The sequence below is a fragment of the Lonchura striata genome, chromosome 3 (assembly GCF_050655825.1).
Source record: "Lonchura striata isolate lonStrDom1 chromosome 3, ASM5065582v1, whole genome shotgun sequence".
Lineage (NCBI taxonomy): Eukaryota > Metazoa > Chordata > Aves > Passeriformes > Estrildidae > Lonchura > Lonchura striata.
The window spans coordinates 25,438,384-25,458,856 of NC_140705.1; the positions used below are offsets into that span (position 1 = coordinate 25,438,384).

General features: G+C 36.0%; 1 long non-coding RNA gene across 1 annotated transcript in view; it reads right to left on the reverse strand.

Annotated features, from left to right (window-relative positions):
• LOC146767816 (uncharacterized) overlaps positions 1-20,473 on the reverse strand; it is an 82,586-nt gene that overhangs the window by 45,666 nt on the left and 16,447 nt on the right. The window contains exon 1 of the long non-coding RNA XR_014953616.1: positions 1-20,473. This exon is cut by the window's right edge and continues 16,447 nt beyond it. This is a non-coding gene — a long non-coding RNA (uncharacterized LOC146767816).

A 20,473-nucleotide genomic window follows, 5' to 3' on the forward strand; every position in this document is an offset into this window, starting at 1 on the left:
CCCCAATCCTTTTTTCAGGTGGGTGCCAGTCAGCAGCATCTCATTGGGTGTGTTGGTTCTCTCTGGTGACCTCAGTAGTTCAGAGGTGATGGCAAGATGCTTGCTGGGGCTCTGGTAGTACACAAGGCAGCTTGCTAGCACAGCGTGTCATCTTCAGCTCTTCCCCTTGTGGTGCTGTGTTAAGTGGCATTTTCATTAATGGCTCCAGGTTACCAGAACCTATTATGATCCTACAATTTTTTATCTGTATTTGTCCTCACAGTCAACATACACTGTCAAAAGCTAAATCCCTATAGAATCTGTGCATTGGGCAAGGCTTCCCATCCTTATGGGAAACGAAGGCCAGCATGAACTTCATGGAGCAGGGCATTAGCCTGTTTATATGTGGGCTGAAAAGCCCATTGCAGCAGATCTGCAGTGCTGAGTTTGCTAAAGGATATTACAAAAAATAGACCAATTCATAAGAAAGTTGTTTTGTTTTCTACCCCAAAATTTGGGTCTAGAAAACACAGGTATATTTAAGCATCTAATCATTAGTTTCATATTTCTTTTACAAATGGACTAAGGGCTGTATGATTATAATGAAACCCAGTTTCCACAAAAAGAGTTGCTTATCATGAATAAGTTTAACTTTTCCCATTCCAGTTCAGAAACATGGGCTTTACTGGTCCTCTTAATTATCAGGATGAACAATGATCCCCTGAAGCAAAAAGGAGTTACTGTGTGACATTTGATGATACACCATATAATGTCTCGGAGGAGTCTGTATGTCAGTGTAATTTAGTGCTGCACATTTTCTGGTGCCTATGCATTGTGAAGTGATGAAAATTCATTCTTCACTTTATCAGCAGAAGTAAAAATACTTTTGTTAAGTTAGAAGACAGAAAACATAAATAATGTAAGATCTATATTTGTAATACTTGCCTAATTTTAATGAAATTTAAAGATAAGCACATTTTTATTAAAATGATAAACTCATGAAGCAACAATCTTCCAGCCTCATTCTTAGTCAAAATTTGCTATATTAAATTAGTATAAAAATGTATTATATACATTTTTATGTATACATTCAACATGGTTATTGGTAGACATAAAATAAAATTCTGCAATAATCTCAGGGAGGAAAATATAAATAATTAAAAATCTGTCTTTCTAGAACAGGATTAGCTATTAGGAAATATAGAGATAGAGAAACTTACTAAAACAATAAAGGTTATTCATAGTATAAACTGTTTCTATTCTGCTTTGTAAATCAAAATTCAACTTATTTGATAATCTTCAGAAGCAAATGCATCATTATTTGGTTTCTGATTGTATCAGTTGAAAAAATCTTATCTCATTACTCAAATACTAAAGGATCTAGTTTAAACACAAATATTTGCATCTAAGTAATATTTTAAAAAAATATTGTCAGGGCTCTTTTGTTGATCTCTGGCTTTTCCAAAGCAAGATTATATAACATATTCCTTACAGAGACATCTTAATCAGGTGAGTGGCTGTGGCAAGCAAACAGAAGTGCCTGAATTTAATGAGTCCTAGAAAAAGCAATGTTAAAAAGTAACTTCTTCAGTCACTGAAACAAAGCACAGGAAAAGAGAAGACTGACTCTACTTTGCTATCAGGCCTTAAACAACAGGGGTTGCAGCCACTGGGATGCCTACAGTGGTTCAAAACAAACAGAGACTACTTCTACACAAGTTGGGTTTACATTGGTTATCTAACAAACTCTAAACTGTGCACTACACAGGAGAAATGTTTTTCTTAACTTTGAGGCCTCTGTACCCACTGTATGGTAGATGGCAAAGTCCGAAATATGTCCACAACACGTTTAAATACAGTTCAGATACAGAGTATCTGAGATCTTCTATCAGCCTTCAGACTATCTCATAACAGAGCAGACAATCCATGAAGACTCTTGCAGTCTTCCAGTCTCTCCTGTCTTGCTATAACTCTATAGATTTCATTTTGGGATATCCACAATCCAGTAACAAAGCAGTGACTGTTTCTGTCAAATAGATTCTAACAATGAGAACTACAACTGCTTTTCTCTACTTAATATTTATTTTCTTTACATGCTAAGATGTAAAGATATTGTAAACAAACTCTAAGATAATAATCAAAGAAATCAAAATTTTGGGCTTATTTCATTATCAAAACCCCTCAGCTGCAGAGTAGGAAAAGTGTTTTATGCTCTGAAAAGTATGGTTTCTAAATACAATTAATATTTTCAGAAATCTTGTAAAAATGGTAAGAGTTATGAAGTTTTTTTTAACTTATAGGAACTTCATAGGGGAGGTCTATCAATGCAGCACAATGTGCAGCTTAACTGGTCCCAGTGGCTGCATCTGTAATATTAAGCTGTGAGGAGTTAGGGAGTACAAGAGAGCATGTGTGTCCAGCTTTGCACTCTTGCAGACAAAACTCCAAACCACGTCTGAGCTTTGGCATGGGCAAGGGAGCATTCTCAGCAGACAGTTTGGAAAAGCTCCCATGTTCTGGAGGGTAAGTAAGTCTAGTTGTGTGGGTGCAATCCATAAGGGATTATTCCATTAGAGACATAAGGGGTGAATCCCAGCTGGGTGAGTGTAGCTTTGGGTGCCTAGCACAGAAATTGTGGCTTCCTGCACTCTGGTTTTACTTCTGATACGACTTTCTAGAGTCCCACTGTGCTTGATAGAGCCAGGCTGACATTTCTAAATTCTTGTACTTGTCAGGTAGTAGCTCTCTTCCCTGCCTCAGTTTCTTACTCACACATTGTGCACTATAGCTATTGCATTCTCCCACCCTAATTTATGCTGAATAGTGTAGGTTAGATTTAGACTGAAATTGCCTACTAAAAAAATATCTCATGTAATTTGGTGTCATTTTAGAAGCCGGAAACATACACAGGACACAGAATACTAGATGGATCCTTTGTTCACCAAGGAGATCTCAAAGCACTCACACACAAGTACTTATGTGTTTCCTTTCCTAAGTTTATCAGTCTGATAACTAATATTAAATTTGTTTGTCTGTTCCAAGAGGAAGACTGCCTCAGAACTTCCCTATCTGGTCCACTAAAATATTCAGATGCAAAGAGAGAATTTCACGTTGTTATTTGCTCACAAACCTGCATTATTTGTTAGCTCATATAGTTCCCTGCTCCTCTCCTGGTATTTACTGCCTGCTGTAATTTTAAAGCTCATTTCCACAGGGTCTTATATTTTGTTGTCTAAGCAGATTGAACTATACATTCACCTATTACCTGTGAACAAAGGAGAAGAATTTCCTCAGTTATGTATGTATTTTCTATTTTAGATTTATTCACCACTAGCTTGCTCCTCTTTGGATTTGCACATAGTCTGCCTTTCAATTTACTTATGCTCCTTGTTTACCTATGTCCTTGGTGTTGGTAGTTATGCTGTGGAAGCACCTGAAATCTTAAAGCATGTCTCAAAGGAAATTTCAAAATTCTTTTGGCAAAAAAGATGATACTGTTAACAAAAAATTATTTTTTGTCATTTGGTGTCCAGGCCAATAAAATTTAGATCACCTCTAAGTTGAAATTCTAGGAAGAAATAGGGATAGTAAAGCAGATACTGTACCGGGGTTGCAAGATATAATATGCCGTTGATAGTGCTTAAACAAATTTGTCAGTAGTTGTTTCAATTTATTTTATCATTTTTAGACCAGTTGAATTGGTATATCTGATTTTATCTTCTGAACAGTAGCCTAATTTCCTACAAACTGATTTAATTTCCTCCACTCAGTAATGCCCAGAAGAACTTGCTATTTGCTTTTGTTCCCCGACAAATTTTAGGATAGTGTCATGACATCTGAATATTTCTTGGGCAAAAAGACCAGAGGATCTTACATTTAGGGTTCATTAAATGTTACATTATTTTTATAAGAAAATTATAAGTGATCTCATAGCCCTCCTTTTGAAAATGCAGTATACTATAGGCAAAATAAAGGCAGTATATTTTCTTATTTAGCAAAGGCACTTCCATGAGAGTCAATAACACAGATTGAACCCAGCAAAAGTATAGTTGCAAATACAGCAGAAGACACAGTTAGTGACAGTAAGTGACCTTTCTTTTTTTAAATAGGCAAAATGATGCAGCTTACTCCCAGTTCAGTGTGCCTACATATCCTGTGCAGAGGACTAGGAGTTTATAGGTTATTTCTTTATTTTGGGGTAAAAGAACTAAGAGTGGCCTACTAAAAGTTTTTGTAGCAAACTATGTTCTGGTTAGCCAACTAACAAATAAGGTGTTAGCTGGTGCTCCAAAATAATAGTTAAAGGATAAGGGATGACAATAATTTTCCCTGTTTCATATATTCTGTCTCGCATTTAGGGAAGTAAGTTGCTTGTTCTTTCATGGTCATTAAAAAAAAATAATGTTTATGGTACATCTACAAGGATTATTGAACACAATAATCACAAATTTGTTTTGCTCATTTGCCAAAATTATAGGATATTAACATGTTTCAACCAAGAGAAGTATAGCTTTAGTTAGAAATTAGTGCCATACTGACTCAAAGACAATACACCCACACCTGGCATTGCATATTGGTGTCTATCTTCAATTTGTTGTTTGATGTGTAGGCAAAACATGCTTGTGGTACTCTATGGGCCCTACTTTCACTATCAAGTCCTTGGTCTTTGGACAGACTGTACTATTTCATGACAGTGAATATTATTGGGAGAGTATTACAGGCAGGTAACTGAAAAAAAAATTGCTGTTGAAGCATGAATTAGTTTACAAAAAAATTATCATTATATAAATATATGTATACAAAGAAACTATAGACAAACAATACAAAACAAAATTAGATGTTGAAAATGTCTTTTTCATCACATGATTCTGGAAGCTGTCCACAATGTTGCCCCAAGACAAAAAGTGACTTTCAAAGATGCAGATGGAAAGCTGTAAGATTTATCCTGGGGCCTTTGGAGTCTGATCCAGCTTGGTGTAACACAACAGAAACCATTTTTTAACATTTAGCAAATCTGGAATTTAAATATTTTTTGATGTGACAAATAGGTGAAAAATAAATGGCAGTTTTCCCTAAGTGCATAAAAAAAGAGATGATAATATCTGTCTAGCATCATGACTACTTTTCATCTATTGTTCTCAAAGAGTTTGCAAAAGGAGGTCATGAAAACTTCAAAGGTGTTTGGAATTTATTCAAATGTGACAGAATGGAAGATTTGTCATATTTATATTCTACAAAGTCATTTCTGAAGTGCTGAAGAGGATAACACACCTAAAACTTGCCAGTGAAAAAAGTGTTACAGCAGACAATACTACAAAATATAGTGGAGAAAAAGCATCTATTTTAATGTTTTTCACAGCAGTTTTTGTGGACATGTTTTTTTTCAAATTTAACATGATATACCTGTTAATGTATTTATTTATCTACTAAGAGAGATTAAACTAGTTTTAAAATATAAGCTAAAATAAATATTTTTTATAAATCAGGGTTATATGCCAGAGAATATTGAATATATACTTGATTCATGTATTCAGAAAAAAAATGCATACTAATGAATTCTGAGTTCAGGTTTTTTCCTCTCACTGCTTGCTGATTGCGTTAGAAGTGGGATCCCTTATCAGAAGTGACTAGAATGGGGGGTTTCATTCCTGTCAAAAATCTTGCTTTTCAAAAACTTTTTTTCTGGCCCAAATAATTCTAAAACAATGCTATTATCCCATTAATTCTTACCCAGGTAAGAATCAGCATTGATCAGTATTGGTACATGTGAGCTTCCCTGACAAATATTTCCACATGCAGCTTCTGAGGTGGGCTATGATCAGGATTCCAGCTGCTTGGCATTACTGTTCTGTAAATTCTGATCCAGGTTTCTAGGCTAACTAAAAGTAGAGAGACTACATGAGATTGTTGCAAGACAGGCGTTGCACTCTGACTACATGTCCATGTCTTCCTGTAGACAAAAGAAAGAAGGAACAAACATTTGTCCTAAGACAGGTATATAAAGTGCAGAAGATCAAATTTCACAGCTGTTCTTATTTCTGTTTGTTGGATAGACTAGTTCAAGCTCACATGTTCTTATTAGTAAATGAATACAAGAAACATTACCCCTTTACTCTTTTTTTTTCCTTGACTCTGTGGACTTGTCTTGGCCAAGGGGACTTGGCACATTCTCTGGTCTTGAGCCATTTGCACAGTTGCACTTGCCCCAGTCACAGATTGCATTGTTTTAGCACTAGAGACCACATCCTACACCAAGCATATCACCATGCCATAAGGGTGGATTTGATCAAGTGCACTAGGGCAGTGAATCCTGAGGGCTCTGGGGTGGGATCCAGACCAGATCCTCTTGGACTCATTTGTTAGATTTGTTGGGGATTTGTTAAACTTAGAGTGTTTCAGTCAGAGCAGATCCTCCAGCTCTTGTGAATGACAGACATACATACATACAGCAGAAGACGAAAAGAATTTTATGACTTCTGAAGTTTTAAAGTATCTTCAGCTGACTGGTCAAGATTTTCAGCTGTCTCATCAATTTCCCCCCACTACAGTATATAGTAGAAGTTCCAAAGAATCTCTACCCTTTTCAGCAGAAGTCAGTGCAGAAATGAAGTGCAGAATTTTAAGCCCACAGATTGTAATAAAAATTGTTAACAGTAATGAGGATGCAAAAGTAAATGGAATTGTTAGCAATGGAATAATTGGTGCATACCTCAGCTTCTTAAACATCAGCTTCTCCCTGTTATTTGCAAAGGTGCTTGACAGCCACCTGTTAGTTTAGTGTAGTGAAAACCCATGCTACAAATACCAAACTGGTTCAGAGACCAAGATATGTACTTCTGAATTACAGCTGTGAATTTTCTCTATCCTCTTACTCTGATGATGGATGAACTAAGATATGTAAACATTTTGCTTCAGAATAGCATGAAAAACCTTGTGCATTTTTATAAGGGACTGAAGGTTATTTCAAACCTATCATCTGAGGGATGCTGTCAGTTTATATTTACCACAGGGGTTTCTGAATTCTTAGCTTATTTTTTATGGTTGTCAAATAATTTGCTCTACATGCAAAATACACACACTAAGGACAAAACCAGTTTGAATCCTTGTGTGGTTATTTTCCCAGTAGTTTCCTCTCAGTAGTTTTCTTAAAAAAACAAGCCTTCTTATACTATTTTCAGATTGCCAAATTCCAATTCTTTCCTGCTTATGGAACTTGTAGGAATAAAACATACAGCCAAAGACATCTCAGCTGGGATTGCACTTCATTCCTCTTGGTCAGCTCAAATAAGTCCCATTATTACATTAGGCAAGATCTCCTCTGCTTCAAAGCAGGTCTCATTGTAGTGATTCTCTGTGAAATCTCAGTATGCTTTTGCTTATTTATTTAGGTGGCATTAGTCATCATGTTGAGTACATTCAAAACATGAAAAATATTCTGTATTTCCTTCCTTCCTATTCTTTACTATCACTCAGACTAGGACTGAAATAACTGTACAAGGATTAGTAATGGATTGCAGGGCTGTTAAATATGTTACTTAATTTTAAATGGAGACCAGCAATCAGATCTTGCTCTGATGATCAGAAAGGATATCCTCCTCTTTATTGAAAGCATAGGAATTTACAATATAGAGACTGTCTCACAAAACATCTACAAATTAGGGAAAATATATTTTCCCCATAGTGCTGAAGCATTTTTAGGATCTTGGCTTTTGTGTCTCAGTCTTATGCTAACATAGCAGTCCCTCTCCTGTTGTTTTGTGCACAGCTCAAGTTCTAGATCTTAAAAAAAAGGTAAAAATATTTTCTTAAATCTTATACTAGAAAATAATAAAAATATATTTTAAAACTTAAGCCAGCAAGACCTAGATTTGTGAGGCTAGAAAACATCTGGACAACAACTCATGCCTTCACACCCCAAAAATTCATTGTTTGATCACCCATGGGTTTTCATGGCTTTGATCATACTTAAACGGACATTTTTAGCACTTTTTCTTTAACTGAAAAATTATGTTCACTAATATAAGATAAACAGTAACACTGAAGCAGGGTTTGGGATGCACATAAATAATATCTTTTTATATTAAAGTGTTTGATATCAATTTAGTAACATGGGATACTGTACCCATACAACAGTTGCCATGGGAAAAATGTGAATATTGAAAAATATGAATATAGAATATGAATATAAAAACTGCACTATGCATTAGTCAGTCTGCTATACAATAGTGCTATTCATAAGAATGGACCTTTTAGGTTAAATACTTGATGTAAAAATTTGAGCAAAAGAGAAAAAGACCAGACAAGATAATTTGTCTTTGGGCTTCTCTGATAGTACACAGATATCTACACAATTTCTCAGCTGGCTAATTCAAACCCATTGAATTAATGGGAGCCAGGAAAAAGATCCTATTAGTTTTTAGTAACAGTCATCATCTTAGAGTGTGCCCAGAATATGAACATATGGAGGAAAAAATATGGAATTGTTTGCACCAAACATTTTATGTATATTTAGGCACGTGCTTAGCTCCCTTCTGAAGCAGAGAAGGACTTATATTTTTTTCTCTGTTGAGTCTTATGACCCTTCTGTATTGATATCCATCTTTTGTCAGTTTTAGTGTTTAGGAGTTGATTGAAAGTTTCAATTTGAATGTTTCTTATTAACTGGAAAATTTTACAGTTATGTTGGGATAAACCTACTGCTCTCTTCTGGCTTCCCTGAGAAAGTTCAGTGTAAATGCTTTGTTTAACAAGGTTTCCAACTCAGGTGATATTTCCAGGGGTCAAGCAAGGCAAATGGCTGCAATAAATAAATCTTTCTGTAACAGCACAACTTTTCTCAGTTCCTTACTAATGTGAGGAAAAGTCACGCTGTCATATGGAATTTTACAGACAAGAATTTGCATCTTAGACTTTATGCATTACCAGGTACCATGCATATCTAACATTGATTGGTCTGGCTTGCAAACAACTGCGGTCTGGTTAAGAGTGCTTCCCTTTAGAAACCTTCAGGGTTAGTTTTTTTGGTTTGGTGTTTTTTTTTTTTGTTTTTTTTTTTTTTTTTTTTGTTTTTTTTTTTTTTAACTTTTGGTGAATTATTGCACTTGCAAAACATTTGATTTTCATGGGTATGAAAACAGCAGTGAGATGGCCCCTGGCTGATGGGCTCTGGCTAAGAGGTCCTGCTCTGCTGCTCCTCCAAGGGAGCCCCCACGGCTCCTGGCACCTGACCCAAGGGATTCTGCAGCTTGTGCTGTCCCCTTGGACAATGCTCCTCTTCCTGCCAAGCAACACAGTCCTTCTCTGAGGCTGTAACCAAATCCCAAATGCTGTCTCAGGATCTCACAGATGACAAGTTTACACCTTTTTTAGAATCTGAATTTTAAACCTAATCATTAGCTCTTAACATCTTCAAAGAGAAAAATATATGACACCAGTTTAGAATATCCATAAATGGATTTCATACTTATCCACATTTATAATAGCATTTTAAATATTCTGACAATTTTTTAAAAATGAACCATATCAATAGTTTAGTTTTAAATGCCTCTTTTTGCATTAGGGGCTAGAAATAGTTTTCTATCTGCAAATTCATATTTCTGGAATAAATCCCTTAACTGTGTAGTCTGTCAGGTAGATAGCACTCAAGAAATTGTTCACCAATTTTTGCTTCAATGTAGCATGTAATTTTGCTGGTTTTATCTAGGTATCCTTTATAACTTTGAGAAAGGTAGCATTTGTGTCATCTCTGTTCTTTAGTTATCTGTCTGGAATTAGTACTAAAAATCTCATTCCACATTTCTTAGTTTATTAAAAAAAACCAAAATGCCACCCATCTAGTGATGAATATTCATTGTTGAGGGGCATAAAACATCACTCCATGTTAGCTTCTAAGGTGAATAGAGAAAACGGACTCAAAACCTACTACATAGGTTAGAAGCTTCCAGGTATCCACACTGACAGAAAGACTGAAAATAGTAAGGAAGATTAGAAAGGAAGAAAAACATCCTAGAAGTCTCTGACAAAAACACATATACCTTGTTTCATGTAATATTTCTGTAAGAAATGGGACTAGATAGGTCAGAGGCCTTCTAGAGGGGATGGTTGTCCTTTCTTACAGCAGCTGCTCAAGGAGAGAAGGTCACAGGAAAGGCCTGACGTGAGAAAGAGATGTAATCAGGGAGGCACAGCAATGAGATGGGTGCTTGCAGCTTGTACAGACACTGACAGGTTACTGGAAAGAGAAGGAGGGGACAGAAAGGCTTCAGGAGTCATGGAGGGTGGAAAAAGTATCCCATGGATCAGAGAAGATTGGACAGATTTTGATGCATTGCAGACACTCTGTGAGTTAGGCAGCTGAAACAGAGTCACCAAACAGAGGTTCATGGGGCAGGCCTAAAGTATCCAACAGCAGCATGGTACAAAATAAAAAGCTATTCATATTTTACCTGATACAATTCCTTAGAGTATTTTTCACTTAAGAACGAACTATACTAGTTTATATTCTAAAATACAACTCAGACTTTCTTGAATTTGAAAACCATTCTGGTTTTCCAGGGTATTGCTGTAAGAAAAAAGTCCCTATAGCGTTGTCTCTCTCTCATAGGTTTCTAGCCCATGGGTTGAGCTATCCCAGGGATAGGGATAGCTCAAACCTTTCAGAATGGAACATCCTGGACTGTTGAGATGTATATTGCTCTCCGCTTGGCTGAGCAAAATAAAAATCACTTCCTTCAGGAGGACCCACAGATATGTGATCTTCATTTGTGTATATTGGCTTACGTGGCGAGTTTTTGATTGTGGAGGGGAGAGGGCTGCAAGTGTGACTTTTTAGAAGATTACAGAAGCTGCCTGTGTTGGACAGAGCCAGTCGAGTCCAAGATGGACCAGCTGCTGGCCAAAGCTGAGCCAATCAGTGCTGTTCAGAGCAACTCTGTCTCAACACATTTAAGAAAGTGGAAAAAAGAATAGGTTCACAGCAGCAGTTGTTAGAAAGAAGTGAGAATGTGTAAGAGAAACAAGTCTGGAAACACCATTTTGGAGGATGAGGGGAGAAGGTGCTCCAGCACATGGAGCAGATTCTGTTTCAGCCCCTAGTTGGACCTCTGGCCCTGTGGAGGCAGGAGCCATGCTGCAGCAGCATGCTCCTGAAGGAATGTCTGTGACAGAGAGCCCATGCTGAAGCATTCCTGGAGAACTGCATCCTGTGGAAAGGTCTCACACTGGAGAAGTTTGAGAAAGACTCTTCCTCAGGAAACACCCCATGCTGGAGCACAAAAAGCGCTTAAGAGGAAAGAGCAGGAGGAGGAATGAGCAGCAGACACGATGTGGAATGAACTGACTGAAACACCTGCTCACCATGCTGCTAGGCCACCCAGCATCAGGAGGCAGAGAAATTGAGTGCAAAGCTGAACAGGGCAAGAAGGGAAAGGTGAGGAAAAATTGGGGGGGTTTTAGAATTTTTAAACTCAGTCTTACTTCTCATTTTCTTGCTCCGTTATTGACAAAAAATTAATTTGGCCGAGTTGAGTTTGTTTTGCCTGTAATATCATTTCCCTGTCCTTATCTTGACCCATGAGCTTTCTGTATTTTTTTTCTCCCCTTGCATTGTTAATAGAGAGGGAGTGATAAGAGTGGCTTGGTGGGTACCTGGCAACTAGCCGAGGCCAGAGCCCTACACAACATGAGACTGTCAATACTTATGATCTTCTTAAGAGAAAGAAAGAATCATGAAGGCAGGCTAGCAGGCAGCAGCAAGGGGAGTAATGTGGAAAGATTTATTAACTTAGAACACTACATGTTTTTATGTCATGTTGCAATTCTACGAAGATTGAGGAAATTATGCTTAATTTAGATGGTTTTATGCGACCTCCAGTTGGTACAGATGAGTAAGGAATTTCTCAGATTACTCGAAACAAGAAGTTTTAAAGTATTCTTTATGAGGAAATCTGAGTTGTCAGAAAGCTGGCAAATCAGTTAAACTTTGGAATAACATTTATGACCTCCTGTCGAAACCATATTTGAAATTAAGTAGTCAGAAAAAATGAAAGAGGTTGTTGTGACAGAGAGGGAAAAGCTTCAACACTTGAGACCCATCGGTTCCACTAAAGAGGCCTGTCTGCTAACAAGTGTAACCTCAAATAGGGCGTCAGACCAAGGAACTTAACAGAGTATGAGAAGGGGCTCAGCAAAATGGTATAGAATGAGTTGGATTCTATTCAGGGTTAGGATGCTTAAAATGTACCTCCTACTTGTGTATAAAAATATTATATTCAGTGGAGTCTAGTCTATTCAGTGGAATTCCTGAAACTGATCCTGTTGTCCACTGCAGAAACCTAAGAAGTGTCCATTTTTGATACCTCAATCGAAAATGTCTTGTGTGATTGCTATTGAAAATAGCTGCTCCCTCTTTCATGACCAGAAATGTGATTTGCATAGTGAAATCCCAGCCTATGAACTGAAAATGTCTAGGATATCATTCTAGCTGAAATAGGCATCAGACACTGATTTCCTATATATCTCTAATTTGCCAATGGGGTAGATTACATGAATCTTTCTGGTTCTTTATAATCATGCAGCTTATGCATAGCAAATTTTTTAGAGTGTCTATTACTTTGTGCTTTCAATAAGGTACAAAGGGCTTTTGTATTTTACAGATTTTGAATTTAAATTAATTGCAGTTATATCTGCCCTATATATTTCCCAAAATTTTAATATTTATTTCACATAGAACCAGTTCAATTTATTCCAATAATAAAGTAATTTTAAAAAGACTATGTGCATTAAAAATGCGAGGCAGATGGTAAAATATTAATTTGTTTATGATGAAATTTTATTTTCAGATTATCTAATAAGATGTTCCCTATTATTTTGTAATGTGCTCTTGAATCTCATTTGAATGGCTAGTTAAGAGTATATTTTAAATGGAAATAGAAACTAGGCACAAATGTCCATAACTGACCCTGCCAGGCTGAGAAAGTAACAGTTCTATTGCACAGTAGAAATAGGACTAACACTAACCTTGCACTTATGTAACCCTCATATATAATGAATTCCTCTAAATATTTAAATAAATTGGTCTGGAATAACCTGGATCTCTAAAATGAAAATGGGTTTCTTAATATTTTACTATTTATTTTTTTTTTCATGGGTTACACTTACTGGAAAAAAATTTGAGCTGAAAAGAATAAGTAGAATTAAGAAATACTTAATTTGGTTTTGGCATTACTTTGTTTTCAGAGTGAGCAACTTATTTTTATGGAAAAAAGAGTGATTTCATTCTATATGCTAGACTGCTTCTGTTTATTGTATAAAATACTGGTGAACTCAGTACACCTCTGTAGACTATTACTACTTTAAATTAGGTCTTAAAGACTTCATAGTATTTATTAATTTAAATAAGCCTAATAAAATCAGGCTATTCCAGTATAATTTTATTTTAAGTGTATTAGTTGGTTATCCACTGCTGACAAGGACAAATAAGTTCTGCTCAAGGCACTCTTTCATCCTCATTGATCCACGCTAAAAAGACTATAAGTTCTACTTAAATATGTTGTGGGCATAAAAACAAAAAGCAAATATGTGATAAAGAATTTAGATAAGAACTGTAACCATTCTTTTGTTTAGACATGTTTTTTTTAAAGATGTGAACACTAGAAACAAATACTAAAATTTCTCATGGCATATGTAATAAAATGTTAATGTTTTCCTCCACTCAAAGAGATTTTGCATCACATGGTTCAGCACCTTGAAGTGTCAGTAGCCAGTTTAGATGGAGAGATAACAAGAAAAAATCATAAGTTAAATTTGCTTCCTTAAGTCTTGCAGGAACATAGAGAAACTTTAGGAATAATTGATAGTGGCAGGATGAGAGAGATAAAAAGAGATGGACTGGGAAGTATTTAATGACTCATTGTGGTATTACATCTGTCATACTTTTTGTGCTACATTAAAGTTTCATTATTTTCGTATTTCTTGTGTTCATATTTTCTCATCCTCTTCTTTCTGCTAAATTTACCAAGTAATACAATGTGGATAATAGAGAGCTATTGCTGCAAATGTCATTGAATTTGTTACTGGACTGGATAAAGTACCTCAGCCATGCATTCTTTTTCATAATGCATTTTCAATTAGTGGTTTTGGAATTTTATACAAAGTAGACTCACTTTTTTTTTTAAATAATTGTGTATTTCTAGATAGACATAGGGAGATTTAAAGTATGGAACTATTAATAATAGTTCCATAATAATTAATCAATTTTATTTCACCAAAGAAAATTATTGCACTAGTCTGTTTACTGAAGAAGTTTATACATCTAAGGACTTGTCTTCTACAGGCTCTTAAAACAAATGGTTTACCTTTCCTCATCTGAAAGATAACAGACATAATCTGAGAGATTCAGGTTTCCCTTCTTTCAGTATTGTTTCTTCCATCTATGTATTTTTTAAATATGTATTTTTCCTGAATATGTTTCCCTAAGATTTTAAAAATTTTTAAAAAGATGTCTATAATTTCTAAGAGTGTTTATCTTAGATTCTTGAGATTCTCATAGAATTATGTTCATTAGTGAATATCTTGTTTATATTTTAAGCCTGGATCTACTGTGTGTAGATTATGGATCCATCAGGATTTATTGTGAAACTGGAATGTATATTAAGTACATGGAGATAATAAATAGACTACCAAAAATACCATCAGGACCTAAAGTAACACAGAATTCTTCACTGAACTAAGATAAGTAAAAGGCTGACTGAGATAATAGCACTGGAGGCAGAAATACAGACTGATGTCCTGGTAATGCTTTTTTGCTTTTTATATAACCAGACTAAAAAGGGCTCTTTTCTGGTTGATAATTATGCAGCATGATTCTTTCAATGATGGATGATGAATTTCAGTTTGTGAAGATCTCAAATATTTACCCTGGAGAGGCTCTGAAATGTTAAAACACACCCCGTATTTAAGTGCCCTTTAGACCACAGAATCGAAAGCAGCACCCAGAATTCATGAGAGCTGTGTGAGTCATATTCAGCCATAGGAGCTGCACAGTTACCAGCACACTCTTTATGACTTTTCAATTATAGCTTTCTCCTCACTCCATTGTCCACAGAATACACAATTTCACTTTTACGTATTTTTAAATCATTATATCTCAAGTCATTCCTCTGTCAATACAATAGTGTAATTCACTAAGAAAATAATATACAGTGCTCTATGATTTTAAATCATCTCGACCTGCACTCACACAAACACAAAACACAGACAAAGCTGTTTTGAGGATTGCAAGATTACATCCCCTGAAAAACTTGCAAGCTTTGTAAATTACAACCTCAGGATCAGTAGAAAATGGGAAGGAAAAAAGCCCTTCTGCATGATGGGTAGCATTTTAGATTGTAATTTATGTGAAGTACATTAATTCAGTTAAAAGGTGCTGAAATACAGAGACTACTTTTGCAGTTGTTTTTATAGATATAATACAGAAGTGTTTCTGCATTATTCTTTAAAGACATAACTGTTGAAATATTGTATTAGTGTTATCATCTTTGAAAACTGTGTTTTAAAGTTATATTTTACTGAGAAAAAAAGAAACATGAGGCCTTTGCAATTTATAGGGGCTGGTTATAGAAACCCTTATATATGGCAGAGAAATATGTAACAATATTGTACTTAGAAATGTATCTTTTCTCTTGACATTTGATTTCTCTCCTATTTTCCTGTTCTTTCCAACTGCCTTGTGTGACAAACATTGAGGATACTGGCTCAAGAGAAACAATTTTGTTGCAAATGTGATTCTGTGCACTGCATATGGAGCTGTTTTGTATGCAGGGTAGGTAGATGCACTGGTTCTTCAGTTCACAGAGACATTATGTATAAAAGATTTTCACACTGATTATTTTTTCCACCTCAAAATTAACTGTCTGTATTTTTCTTACACCTATTTCCATGGTTCATCCCAGATCAGACTGAAGATTAAAATTTCCTTCTCACCATGATTCTAACAGTGTCTCTGATTTTCAGTGATTATAATTTCATTTCTCTCAGTAATAATTTTTTTAGTTATTCATCCTATTTTTAACAACTACAGATGGAAATAAAATCGATCTGCAGAAGAGACATTCATTAGCAAGTAAATATTCAGGGACTGGAAAAGTCTGTCTGATTCACAAAGCAGAAATGGCATTTAGTATCCAAGTTCCCTTCTAGACAAAATTAGCAGACTGCAGTGAAGTTAAAGCCTGCTGGTTGCAAAATTGGAAATTGGTTTCCTGGGGCTCTCTGTAAACTTTTCATTACTTTACTCAATCATGGTTCATTAGTAAGTTAACAGACAGAAGACCAGCAGACATTGGGATATGTTTAGAGCCGGGATTTCCATCTCCTTGAATATCCCTTAAAACTTGAATGTCACAGCAAATTAGATACTCTGTCAAACTGCATCTTTTTCCAGCTGAAGTACATACAGTGCACAGATCATGGCCACTTAACCTCTTGATTTTGTCAGGTGCTTTTTATCATGCATTTCATGGAGTACATGTGTTTTAATTCAAAACAACTCTGACGGAACAAACTAAAGACCTCAAAAGGTGCCCAAAATATAAACAAGTTAAAAATACCTTGTTAACAGTATAATACAAAATGGATTTAATGTATCTTATTAACCAAAACCTTATTTGCTAGAAGAAAACACCCATAGGTGATATTATTCCAGTAAAACAGAAAGTTAAAAATTATTTTTAGGTTTCTGGGAAATGTTCACATTTTAGTTACAATATAATTTTGAATTACAGCTGAGTGCCAATTATCTAGAACCCCACCTGAGTGCCTGAGTCTCTATTTTCTATTAACCACCATTACATTTTTCTATGTCATTGCCTGATTTTTCAGAAAAATATTTACTCTAAATAGTTCAAGTCAGTGAAATGAGCTGTATAGAAATTTTAAAAGTATTTAAATGCTTCTGTGAAGTTGCTATTTGTATAATCTTTTAATGGTATAATTTTCATGAGATATCATTAATTTTGAAAATAAAATGTAGGCCAGGCATTATTTGAAGCAAACTGCTTAAAATTACCTGTGGTGTTTAGAGTCCCTTTAATACAATCTGTTCATGTTTTGCAGGGTTAATGGGTAAAACAAGAGACACTCCTGGTTTTGTACCATTACATCAGGTGCAGATAACTGCAATGGCCAGCATGACAGTTACCTTGTGATTAGGTTTACTATTTGGACTAACCAGAGGTGCTAGACCCTGATTCATATGCAGTTAAGAAATAAATTAATTATGTGTCCAAAACAGGAAGTGTAGCTACCAGAAGTGCCCAGTTGGAGCCAGTGTATGGCAGGATGAACAGTGTGCTCGTTTCCTCATTGCTGTCTTGAATGTTAGTGCTGCTGCAGTCTTAGTACCTAAGTTAGGCACCTATTTTAGGTCATGATATGGCTACAAAACTATGTAAGCTGAAGTTTTATTTATGTCCTTGATAAGAGTGATGTAAAGTGTCTGACAAAGTTTCCAGAGAGGGACTGAATACTTCCAAAGTCCCTTTATGAGGAGCTCCAGGGTTTTTTGACTTTTCTGGGCCTTCTCAATGGGATTACTCTATTTGCTGTTTACAAGTTTGCTTTGTGTATTCAGTGGGCCCCATACCTTCTAGCTGGCTCTTTCTGTCTGCTATTTAAACAAGGTACTTTTGGGAGTCTGGGGATCACACTAGAACTACCCAAAGTAGTATGAGTGCCATGGTACACCCCAGAAACATCATCTTTTAGCCATGTGTCCCAGCCAGGACACACCACAGCTCCTTTCCAGCCTGGAAATTGGATTCCCTTTGTGTGGGGATCAGAGAGAAAATTCATGGGTACTTGGATTTCTCTCTGGGACTGCACAAAAGGATAAAGGCAACATAAAACTCAAAGCTGAAAGCCAATTTCTTCAGACGGTCCTTGGCTTACCTTTCCCTTGTCTTGGCAAATGCTGTCATTATCACAAGAAGTGAACATGCTGTTCTTACATTGCTACTGGTATGCCAGTTACAGATAAAGTTATTTATTATCACAAATTCAGTAAAATATGGCAAACTGAAATTCAGAAAATATGTTTTATACATGTTGCTTAAGGGAAGAATAAAATATTCTCATGCCATCATCTGTATGATTTTCACATAATTTGTCAGTGTACACATATGCTCCTATTTTATGGGGTTCTAACATCTGTTTGATGGATTATAACCTAATTTACTCTAGAGACAACTGTCTTGCTGAGGGTTGGCCTTTTGTTATAAATGTTAACAAAAGAATTAATCCCTCTCTAATTTATTACCAGGATTTCAGTTGTTCTGTCACAAAGAAATGCATAACATGCAGAAACTAGAAAAATGGCACAAAAAAAGCATTATTGAAAAGACAGATTACCACAGCACAAGTAAGAATGAAGTGGCTAGTGACTCAGCTGAAAACTTGAAAATTCAAGGTCTGATAAATAGTAACATTGTTTCATGAGTATACACTTCAGATAACATGCAGAATCAGATAACCCATACAAAGTCAGCATAAGGAACAAATGAGTGAGAGTCAGAGCAGGCATTGTATCAGACAATCATGCTGTGGGAACTCACCTTGCTGACAAGTCCCTGGCAGAAAAGCAACCCCCAGTGAAGGTGTCAGATTCACAGGAACAAATGGAAGACATGAGAAAAGAGATGAGATACATTTCCTTTTGTAGCTCAGGTGTTTGGGCTAAATTTAAGTCTTTCTTTTACAGCTAATCTATGCATAATGTACCTGTAAACTTATTCTTACATAAGTTTCCTAATGAATTTTCTGTACAGGTCCTGCTTAATAATTTTGGTTGATACTACTTGACCTAATGCAATTATCAAGCAGTATTTTGGAAAGTATTTGATATGGGGATTATGAATGTACAGATGTCAATAAGATTTTTAAGAAGTAGTTCTGAAAATTGCAGATTTGTCTTTATCTTACCCTATAAATGTAATTATCTGCCTGTTGCATTGATTTTACTGGTCCAGTAATGCATTATTATTAAAAAAAAACCATTCTCTTTTAGTTATGAGTTAACCTTAATTAGAATGAAAGCTCAGATGCCAAGAAGTCTACATTAAAACTTTGTTTCTGTATTGGATTAGGTGTAAAATTCGCATATTGGTTTCTCCTCAAGTAGTGTGTAAGCACTTCTAAATTCTTTATCAATAACTTGTAAGGAATATTAATACATAGTTATTCTTAGATGTTTGGATAGGGATGCAAGACCTGCATGATTCTCTGGAGTATGAGTGACAGCTATCTGAGAAGACTACAGGCATCATGAGACGCTGAGGATATTACTTCTTTGATTGGCAATGTAACGTGTCTATTTTCAGAGTCCCATACGCCCCTTCAAAGGCTGAGGCTGTATTTCCACTTGCAAGTCATTTGACTGAGTGGGACAGACCACAGGTTGAAGTCATTGGTGCCAGGGCCACCACATTAGCTGCATCCTGAAGCTTTTATTTTTGATTGAATTCAGTGTAGTATCCTTAATTGAATGCCTTTATTATGGATGTGGTTTAAAATTGCCAAAAGGACAAACACTGTTTCGGACCGTTATGTTTTCCACTCCCAGGAGGTAATGAAGAACATTTGTTGTGCACTTGAATTAGAGGCTTCCAGACCTTGTCTGTGAGTACCACACCTGCTCTGGGAAGTGGACTGTTCAATGTGTTGTGTGGATGGTGAATGATAGGTGCAAGTTTCAGTTCAAATACTACAACTGCTCTAAATCAAATGCTGAGGGATCTGCAGCTTGAGAGTTACAATAAGCTTGATAAGCATGGATAACTCTCTGCTTTCTGTATCTGTTTCAATGTTTTGCAAACTGCAAATCATGAATATCAGAACTTTTCCGGGTAATCCATAGTTTTATACCCGAGCATCTCCCAGTGTTAAAAGTATTGGGATTTCCCATGGTTTCCACTTTTGAAAAACAGCATAATACTTCAGAGTTTCACTGCCAGCATGTCAATAATTAGTGTAGCACTGAGGAGAAATTACAGTACACTTAAATTTGCAACCTTTTGGGTCAGGATGAAAGTGAAGCCAAACTTGCAAAAATTGTTAGAGATCTTGTAGACCTTAAAATAATATCCCTGGTGCTCTGGCCTGAGGTCCTCCAGGCCAAAATTCTCTACTGCTAGCACAGATTAATCTGTCTACTAAAAGCACTGGATGCAGAGGAGATATTCTGCTGATCAGTGATTACAACTACTGCACTATGGACACAGTGTGTAATTTATTACTGTGGGAAGTACTTCTGCAATAAAGCATAAAAATGTTAAAGTTTGCTGGAGTAGGTGTTACCATCACATGGAGAGCAGTTATTCTGTAGGCTGGTCACATTTCACACATCAGAGCAGCAGCCTGGTCTTGGTAGTAGTTGATTGTTTGCTGAACCTGGAAGAACCTATTTACATAATGAATTTTTATACTTCAAGTTTTAGAACTC